At 43.2% G+C, this 9457-nt stretch overlaps 1 protein-coding gene across 2 annotated transcripts in view; it reads right to left on the reverse strand.

Moving 5' to 3' along the window:
* Positions 1-4226, reverse strand: part of LOC129811528 (rho guanine nucleotide exchange factor TIAM2-like) — a 110317-nt gene extending 106091 nt beyond the window's left edge. For both annotated transcript variants that reach the window (XM_055862912.1, XM_055862910.1), the window contains exon 1: positions 4031-4226. The gene's annotated coding sequence lies outside the window, so the exon portion shown is untranslated. The remainder of the gene's footprint in view (positions 1-4030) is intronic.
* Positions 4227-9457: the final 5231 nt, after the last annotated feature.

The raw sequence follows: 9457 nt of genomic DNA on the forward strand, positions 1-9457 counted from the left end.
GTGAATCCTATAAATTAAGAGTCAATTTGGGTGCAATCAATTGTCTTATTTTCTCCGAGATCAAATTACATTTCAACAAAATAATGTTTCAGGAAGGCTAATCTTATCAGTTTCTAACTATAGAAACAATTTCAGAAGAATCGGAGATGGTGAGTGTCAGGGCTAGCTGAAATTACATGGAATGACCCAATGGAGACTCTCCATTGATATGAAAGGGCTTTTCAGTCCATGAGTAGGCTTAATCTGGGTCCGTACACCCACCCCTGTGAGTGAACCAATGTCAAACTATGGTTTGTTGTCCCTGTAATAGGAGGTAGCCCACGGGACAGGAAGTGGTGGTCATGCCAGTCATCTGGTATGGCAGCCTGGTGACCTGACTGGTGGTGAAGTCCCCGTCAGGACACTGTCGACACCAGCCTGAGCTCACCTGCTTTTTATAGCTCTACTCCAGACACTGCTGCTGCCCAGCCCACGTGCACACAAGCCACACGTCTCCCATTGCCTCAAATGCCAAATATAACTTCAGCCACAGGGGAAAAAAACTGCACCATATGACATTATTATTTTCCATAGTAGCTGACTAAATTAAAAAAGGTTCAATGCAGCCATTTTTATCTCAATATCAAATAATTTCAGGTAACAATTAAGTACCTTTCTGTGATTGTTTTCAATAAAAAATATTGTCAAAAAAGAAACAAAAATAGCTTCTTAGCAAATACCAATTTCTCAAGCAATACTTTTTCTAGAACTGTATGGCAGTGGTCTGAGTGGTGAGGGAAACTTGAAAACTAGCCGTTATTTGCAGAGAAGTTTGGAACTCTAATTCTTAATGGTATATTAACTAATTTGATGTCTCCAGGCAGGCCAAAACTCCATCCCACCAAAACAAGCCGAAATGTCAAGTGGCCATTTCAAATGGCTCTTACAGAAAAAAGGCATTTTCATAATTTTCACAATATTATTCAAACTTCATAGAGTGGAAATATATATAAAAACACAGGGGGGAAAAAAAATCAAATTTTTGACAGCATTGGGACATTGGGGAGTGCATTAGTCCAATCTTGTGACACTTCAAATAGTCTTAAGTTGATCAACAAGAGCAGATCAGTAGGGGAAAAACAGTCAAAACAGCACAGATGAAAATAAAGCACCCAGTGCAGTCAAAAACATGAATTTCCTGTGTCTGGCTATGACAAATTCTTGCTTGAGAAAGCTGAAACACTTTTGGACCCTTTTAATTGAAAACAATCACAGTAAAATACTTAATTGTCTCCCCGAAAATAATTTGATATTGAAAATAAAAAATGGCTGCATTGGACCGAATTTTCCAATGTGTAAGGATTGGGATGTACAGCAGAGAGAGAGAGATGATGTGTTTCCCCTAACAGTGCCTCTACCTACAGACAGTAAAAGACCTTCTCCTGCCGTGTGGAATGTGACAATAAGCACAGATATTACCAACGCCTGATAAGTCACAGCCAGACGCCCTTATATGGAGAAAAATGTGCCGAGAGAAGACATGAAACATTTGTGTTTCTCTGAGAGTTGCTAGCACTTCAGAATTAACGATGGGCAGTCGCAGCACACAGCCTTCCAAGGGGCTTATGGGGAGGAGAACCATACGTCAAGATGTCCAGCTTGACATAGGCCTAAAGCACTAACTATTGAAAAGATTGAAGTCCATAGGTACTTTCACTTTAGCCAAATAGGTTCAGCTTTAACACATTATACAATTGAACACACTACTTATTAGGAAATTCCTTTTCTATCAGTACATTTAAAACTATATTTTATGGTTTCATAGTGTGTCAACACTCACTTGAGTGATGAGCTGCAGATGCCTCGAGACCATATGTGCCACCCAGTGAGAGTAACATTACAACATCCCTTTGGTCCTTTGTCACTGGTAAACAACTCTGACAGCTAATGGTGGGGCCAGCTGAGAGGGGAACAAATCTCATTCTTGAAAGGTCACATCAGGAGAAAGAAAATAACACAATCATATGGTTTGCTATGTTTCCATTGAAATAAAGCATGGAACTGTCCATATCAATTCTGACTGTAGACCCTTTTGGGCTGTAAGTATAAAATGTAGTCTTCCTTGTGGTCACAGAAAGACCCAGGCATACGGATCATGTCTCTAACCCTATGTTTTGTTATTGCCCTCTGAAGGAGCTGGCTCTCATGACGATAACAACAATTATGTCCATGAGCATGTGCTGTGTAAAGAACATCAGGAAGGGAGTAGAGTAGGGCCGTCTGCTGAGATTTAAACCACTGAGAGAGCCTGTCCCCTTCAAATAAACAACCACCACCAAACATTATTGGATAACAGTCAACAGCACACATGTTCATTTCTGGACAATGTTCCATGGACAGACATTAATGCAAGTTTTACAACTTTTAAATAAGCATTGGGGTCCTTTTTGTTGTTTACTTAAATGCATCTTTGTGTGAGTGAGGGCGCAAACTTGATGAGCAAATGTGTAGTGCCAGCCAGGTCAGAAATCTACCATGGCATACCAAAGACCACAATAACTCCATAGGAGACTTCAAACAGACACACACCAGTAATAAGCAGAGTCTCCCAGTAAAGCATTAGCCTGGTTTAATGAAAAGCCTTCTCTAGGCCGCAGCAGAGTGTAGCACTGAGGGTGTGTGACAGTCAAACAGACAATAGGGTGATGGGTTGCCATGACAGAGAGCCCTCTGTGCCAAAAGGCATGCCTGGCCCTTCCTCAGGTCCCTGCCTCCTCTCCTGGGTGTGTTTGCTCTGGCCAGCCCTGCACTCCAGGGTCCCTTTTGTTGCCTCTGTGGCCCCAGAGCTCTTCCACACGGTGATAACCACCCCCCCACTTCCCCAACAACAAAGACAGAGGGTAAATCACCCCAAACACACACACAACACGGGGGAAGGAGCAGGCCGGCCCCCGGACATTTACGGGCATCACTGGGCACATTTCTCTCCCCATAAATCAGCAGAGAAGGAAACAATAAAGACGCTCTCAGACTGATGTCAGTTACATATTGAACATCCCCAGGCCTTTCATGGTCACAGGTTAATGCATTTCTAATGAACTATTACCATGTACTTGATACCATTCCACTAACTCTGCCCCAGCCATTACCATGAGCACGTCCTCCCTAATTAAGGTGCCACCAACCTCCTGGGTCTACCTACCCACATCCATACCCACACATCCAGTCAGTGGGCCCAATACGTTTCCGGGCCCTATGTGAAATTGTTGGTTCAATGCAGTTTAAATGTAGTTAGGACTGACTCTGGGCTCCTCATGTGGCATTTTAACGTTTTGAAGGCCTACAGCAAAATATGACAAGATTTCAGCAGATTTAAGTTCATAATAGGAAATGTAAAAAAAAAAAAATCTATAAATAATTTGGTATAGACCCTGAAGTGACTAAAATTGCGCTTTCTAAACCACAGGCCAAATTATGAATGGAAAGAGAGCAAATTAAAGATACAAATCACCAGTGATTAAATGTTTGGATCAAATGACAAGAGGGCAAAGAGAATGGAATTGTTGTAGTGGTGGAAATTACACTAAGGAAGGACTCTTGCAGCACAGATTGTTGGAAATAATGTAAAGTAGGCAGACGCATCTATGCATTCTTGTGAGAGAGATCACCACAAAACTTTAAATAGTCACATTCAGGTTCACTTGGTGAGCGGTTAGCCTCCAGCAAATTTTAATTTTATTTAACCTTTATTTAACTAAGCAAGTCAGTAAAGAACAAATTCTTATTTACAATGACGGACATATAATGATAAAGTTTTATTGTTTGGGCACAGCTGCAAGTTGTAATAATACGCACAATTATAAGCACTGAGTGACTTTGGTTTCCATAAAAGTTCACGGAATAATTTTCCAATATTCATGGGATAATGCAACAAAAAAAATCAATTCAAACAAATATTAGACTCTTGTCTTCACTGTGGACGATATGAAAGAAGACTCTTCTCCTTTTACGATAATCGTATATATTTTTTAAAGTTCGTTGATCAACTTACCAGTTTACAATAGTGTAAGAGAAGACGTTCGTTGTATAGTGTGCCGTATTTTTCGTGAACTCATAAACATCGGCTACACGTAGTTTTGTACGTAATTTGTCTTTTAACACCAGCGCTGTCCCACGGTGATCCCACGCTTTCCAAGTGTTTTCTAGGTCGCACCATCAGCGCGACGCCAAAATACTGAACTCCTCCCAGACAATGTGTAGGGATTTAACCACGCCTCTAGCTGACGGACACTAAACTAGACCACTAGGCGAAGTCATGGACCAAGCGCAACATTTCATGGAAAAACATGCATCTCTACTTTGATTCATGGTGCTCTTTTTTAAAACTAAAACAACTTTAGTTGTCTAGTAATGGACCCCAAGCAGAATCCAGCAGAGTGCCGCCTGCTGTACACAGGTGAACATATTTTCCCATATCATTTTTACAGTTGTATCTTGTCTGTCACATAAAAATGTGTGATCAACAGATAAGCACACCAAAAAAACGGAAACAGACACGTTTTGTTCACCACAACTTACAAAGAAGATAGATAAGCAGACATTGTATGTGGCTGTGATGCAAGTAAACGGACCACTGCAGTAAATGCTTGCCAGATAACACTACCAGAGGGACAGGTCTTCCTGGTCTTCCATGTTCATAAACATTATCTGGCCTTGTGTTCCTCTGTGAGCTGCATGACTGCCAACAAACACACACTATATGTTTGCCTCACAGTCACTAATACTGTAATCTGTATATCAGTTTCTTTACAGCAGATTGAGGGCTGAACGGAGATGTTTATCTGTGGCTGGTCTATTGTTCTGGCAGATACTGTATCTCAATCTATGCTCTTTAATTATAGGACCATCACTGTCTGTCTACACTGTAGCAGCATGGGGCCTCATTCATTCCTCTGCACACAGCTGCCCATGGGGGGATTTTCATCACTATACTAGAAGCCCTCTGCCTAATCAACAATGTCATGTTATTTATATTACATCTGATTATGATTATCTTAGAAATCCCAAAGGATTACAGTATGTTAACTTAATAAATCGCTAAAGGTTAGGAATACATACAATTAAAAACCCATACCTCTGCTGCTCGGAGTAATACAATCACTGTAAAATTGGTTCAAATAAGTGATGTGAGAAAAACCGATACATTTACATATTGGGATATTATTGTTGAGGATATATCGCATTGTATTGTTTTAAAAATATCGCAATATTATTTTTGCGCTATTTGGCTGTACCTGCACCAAAACTCATAGCTTGTTCTCCATCTTGTTTTCCATGACTGATCAGCACTAGTTTGCTCATGGCTCTCCCTTGTCCCTCTGCAGCAGACATATTGTGAGAAATATGTTTGTAACATCAAATCACAATAAAATCACTATCGAATCGCAATACATATAGAATCGGCACCTAAGTATCGTGATAATATCGTATCGTGAGGTCCCTGGCAATTCCCAGCCCTAGTTCAATAGGACCAATTTTGTCATTACATGCTGTGGTCACATACATCTTAATGTATTGACTGACAGATAATGGGTGTTAGTTACAGTATATAGGCAACAAATGATGTGACACAGATCTGTATCATCAAAAATATATATATTTGTCACATGCCGAATACAACTGGTGTAGACTTTACCGTGAAATGCTTACTTGCGAACCCTTTCCCAAAAATGCAGAGTTAAAAGTAAGAAAAGATGAGCACTTTTTTTTTTAAATAAAAGGAAATAGTAACAAAATAACGAGGCTGTATACAAGGAGTGAGGTCTGGCCGCCCGACACCCTGCCCGTAGACCCTATCCCCTCCTCCCTTCTCCAGACCATCGAACCCCTGCAACTTACCCAGAACGCTGCAGCCTGCCTGGTGTTCAACCTTCCCAAGTTCTCTCATGTCACCCCGCTCCTCCGCACACTCCACTGGCTTCCAGTTGAAGCTTACATCCACTACAAGACCATGGTTCTTACCTACGGAACAGCAAGAGGGACTGCCTTCAGGATATGTTCAAACCCTACACCCCAAACCTCGGGACTCTTGGCCCTCACAGCTTCCACTCAGCCCAGTCCAAGCTCTTCTCTGTCCTGGCACCCAAATGGTGGAACCAGCTTCCCCTTGAAGCTAGGACAGCAGAATCACTGCCCATCTTCCCAAAACATCTGAAGCCCTACCTCTTCAAAGAGTATTTAAAATAATCCCACAGCACCCCCTTCAAATAATAGCCTTTTGTGAACTAGCACTTGCACTTGTCTCTTCCCCCCTTACTAGCTCTGACTTTGCTGATCGCTACGTTGAGGAAAATCTACTTACTATGACTGATATGTGCTTGTCCCACCTAGCTATCTGAAGATGACTGCACTAACTGTAAGTAGCTCTGGATAAGTGTCTGCTAAATGACTCACATGTAAATGTAGGTAGGGGTAAAAGTGACTAGGCAATCAGGATAGATAATAAACAGAGTAGCAGCAGCGTATGTGAAGAGTGTGAAAGTGTGTCATCAATATGCATGTGTGTGTGTTTGTGTGAGCGTATGTAGTGAGAGTGTGTTTGTTTGTGTGTATGTGTGTGTGTTGGAGTGTCAGTGTATGTGTGGGCAGACTCCAGTGCAAGAATGTCAGTAAAAAAATCCAAAAAGGGTGTCATTGAAAATAGTCCAGGTAGCCATTTGATGAACTGTTCATATGTACATATAACATGTGTACAATATCCTGTAATACAGTCCATTCTGGACAGTGGCATGCAGAGCCTCTGTCTGCTGTTGTCTGGCAGCTTTCAGGAGGACTGCTGCTCTGCTCAGTCACCCTGCATCTCATTACCTCTAATAGGCTCTGACGGACATCCTGTCTCCCATCAAGTCCTTTCTCTGTCCCCAGACAATAACAGACCTGGATGAGGTTTCGCCCGTGCATGTCCCAGTCCACGCCAGCTAGACAGATAGCACTTTCCCTACACGCACAGACACACCTCTGTGTCCCCTCCACAGCTATCACCCTTCCTTGTTTGAATTGAGGCTGAGAGACTTGAGAACAACTTCGGCACAGGATATGTGTATCAATGCGTGTAGGGAGAGTCCCACCATCCACTTCTGGCACCAGTTAAATCTCCCAAGATGGCTGCTATAATAGGGTCGTCATGGTAATTGTGCGGAGGGGACCAGCCCCCTGCTAAGTGATTTTCTTACCCTTCTCTTCTCGGGGGTGGCTATTGTACAGTGTGATCCAGTCATTATTCCCAACTACTATACCAGCCCCTAAGCATAGCCTGGGCTTTTCACTGTCTGTAATTGCCATGGCAATTTGTCATGTGGAATACAATGGGTAGTTAGCTGGGAGAAATGAGAGAGCTTTGTCTGATGATGCAGTCATTTCAAAGGGAGAGTGTGTGTGTGTGTGTGTACGTGTGTGTGTGTGTGTGTGTGTGTGTGTGTGTACGTGTGTGTACGTGTATGTGTGTGTGTGTGTGTACGTGTATGTGTGTCTACTGTATGATTGTAATCAGACACATAAACAACTGGTTGCCTGGGTCCCGTTTCTAAATGGAGAATTCAGTATAAAAAGCACCTTCTATAATCATCCTCTGTGCATCTGCGGTATACTGCACATGACAGAGCTAGAAATATATGTATAGACTACAACGTATGAACCCAGACGTGTGGTTTTTAAAGCAGACCCCTTTGAAATGCCTATTATATGTAATTGACCAAGACAGGTCTGAAATGCAATCCCAGTGATGGAGCTTACAGTCTCGTAATGAGCCAACTAATTAGAGATCAATGGTAACAAATAGTGAACTGTATCAAAGCAGCTTATCAACAGTGACAGTGCAGTACAAGTACAGTGCAGTACAATACAGGGCTTTACAGTGAAGAGGTATACGACAGTGTCCATGGTAGATTGTCTTGTGAGTGACGTCCCTCATTGTGTTCGGATGCTGTCAGGGCTGACATACAGTATACAACTGTTTGGATGTGTCCCTCATTGTGTGAGGGACACACCTCCCTGCTGGAGGTCATTTTGCAGGGATCTGGCAGTGCTCCTCCTTGCACAAAGGCGGAGGTAGCGGTCCTGCTGTTGGGTTGTTGCCCTCCTACGGCCTCCTCCACGTCTCCTGATGTACTGGCCTGTCTCCTGGTAGCGCCTCCATGCTCTGGACACTACGCTGACACACACAGCAAACCTTCTTGCCACAGCTCGCATTGATGTGCAATCCTGGATGAGCTGCACTACCTGAGCCACTTGTGTGGGTTGTAGACTCTGTCTCATGCTACCACTAGAGTGAGAGCACCGCCAGCATTCAAAAGTGACCAAAACATCAGCCAGGAAGCATAGGAACTGAGAAGTGGTCTGTGGTCACCACCTGCAGAATCACTCCTTTTTTGGGGGTGTCTTGCTAATTGCCTATAATTTCCACCTTTTGTCTATTCCATTTGCACAACAGCATGTGAAATTTATTGTCAATCAGTGTTGCTTCCTAAGTGGACAGTTTGATTTCACAGAAGTGTGATTGACTTGGAGTTACATTGTGTTGTTTAAGTGTTCCCTTTATTTTTTTGAGCAGTGTATATATATATAGAGAGAGAGAGACAGAGAGAATGTGTGTGAGGAAGAGAGAGCATAAGACTGCTTGCTCCCCTATTGACACAAAACCACAGGTCACGCTATTGATGCAGATACACTGATATTTTAGGTCTGATGGGAATGAGGTGACCTATTGACCGGGACCACACTACGCAAGTTATGCATTGATATCAATTGAAGATTTGTGTGAGGTTTGACTTATTTATGAGAATATCAAGTCATAGCTCAGAGCCTACAGCATTATAAACTGATGACATTGTCTCTGGAGGGAAAAGTTGGAGTAGAGGAACCCTGCTGTTTCAGTGTAATACTGTGAGTAACCGATGGTACAGGATTTTGCCACGCTCTTGGAAATTACCCGTTGGAAAACATGCTGCTGGTCTTGCCGTGAGACCATAGCAGTCTGACAGTGGCAGACAGTAGCAGGTCAGACAGTAGCAGGTCAGACAGTAGCAGGGCAGACAGTAGCAGGGCAGACAGTAGCAGGTCAGACAGTAGCAGGTCAGACAGTAGCAGGGCAGACAGTAGCAGGTCAGACAGTAGCAGGTCAGACAGTAGCAGGTCAGACAGTAGCAGGGCAGACAGTAGCAGGGCAGACAGTAGCAGGTCAGACAGTAGCAGGTCAGACAGTAGCAGGGCAGACAGTAGCAGGTCAGACAGTAGCAGGTCAGACAGTAGCAGGTCAGACAGTAGCAGGGCAGACAGTAGCAGGTCAGACAGTAGCAGGGCAGACAGTAGCAGGGCAGACAGTAGCAGGTCAGACAGTAGCAGGTCAGACAGTAGCAGGTCAGACAGTAGCAGGTCAGACAGTAGCAGGGCAGACAGTAGCAGGTCAGACAGTAGCAGGGCA

This window comes from Salvelinus fontinalis, chromosome 15 (assembly GCF_029448725.1).
Source record: "Salvelinus fontinalis isolate EN_2023a chromosome 15, ASM2944872v1, whole genome shotgun sequence".
NCBI classification, from domain to species: domain Eukaryota; kingdom Metazoa; phylum Chordata; class Actinopteri; order Salmoniformes; family Salmonidae; genus Salvelinus; species Salvelinus fontinalis.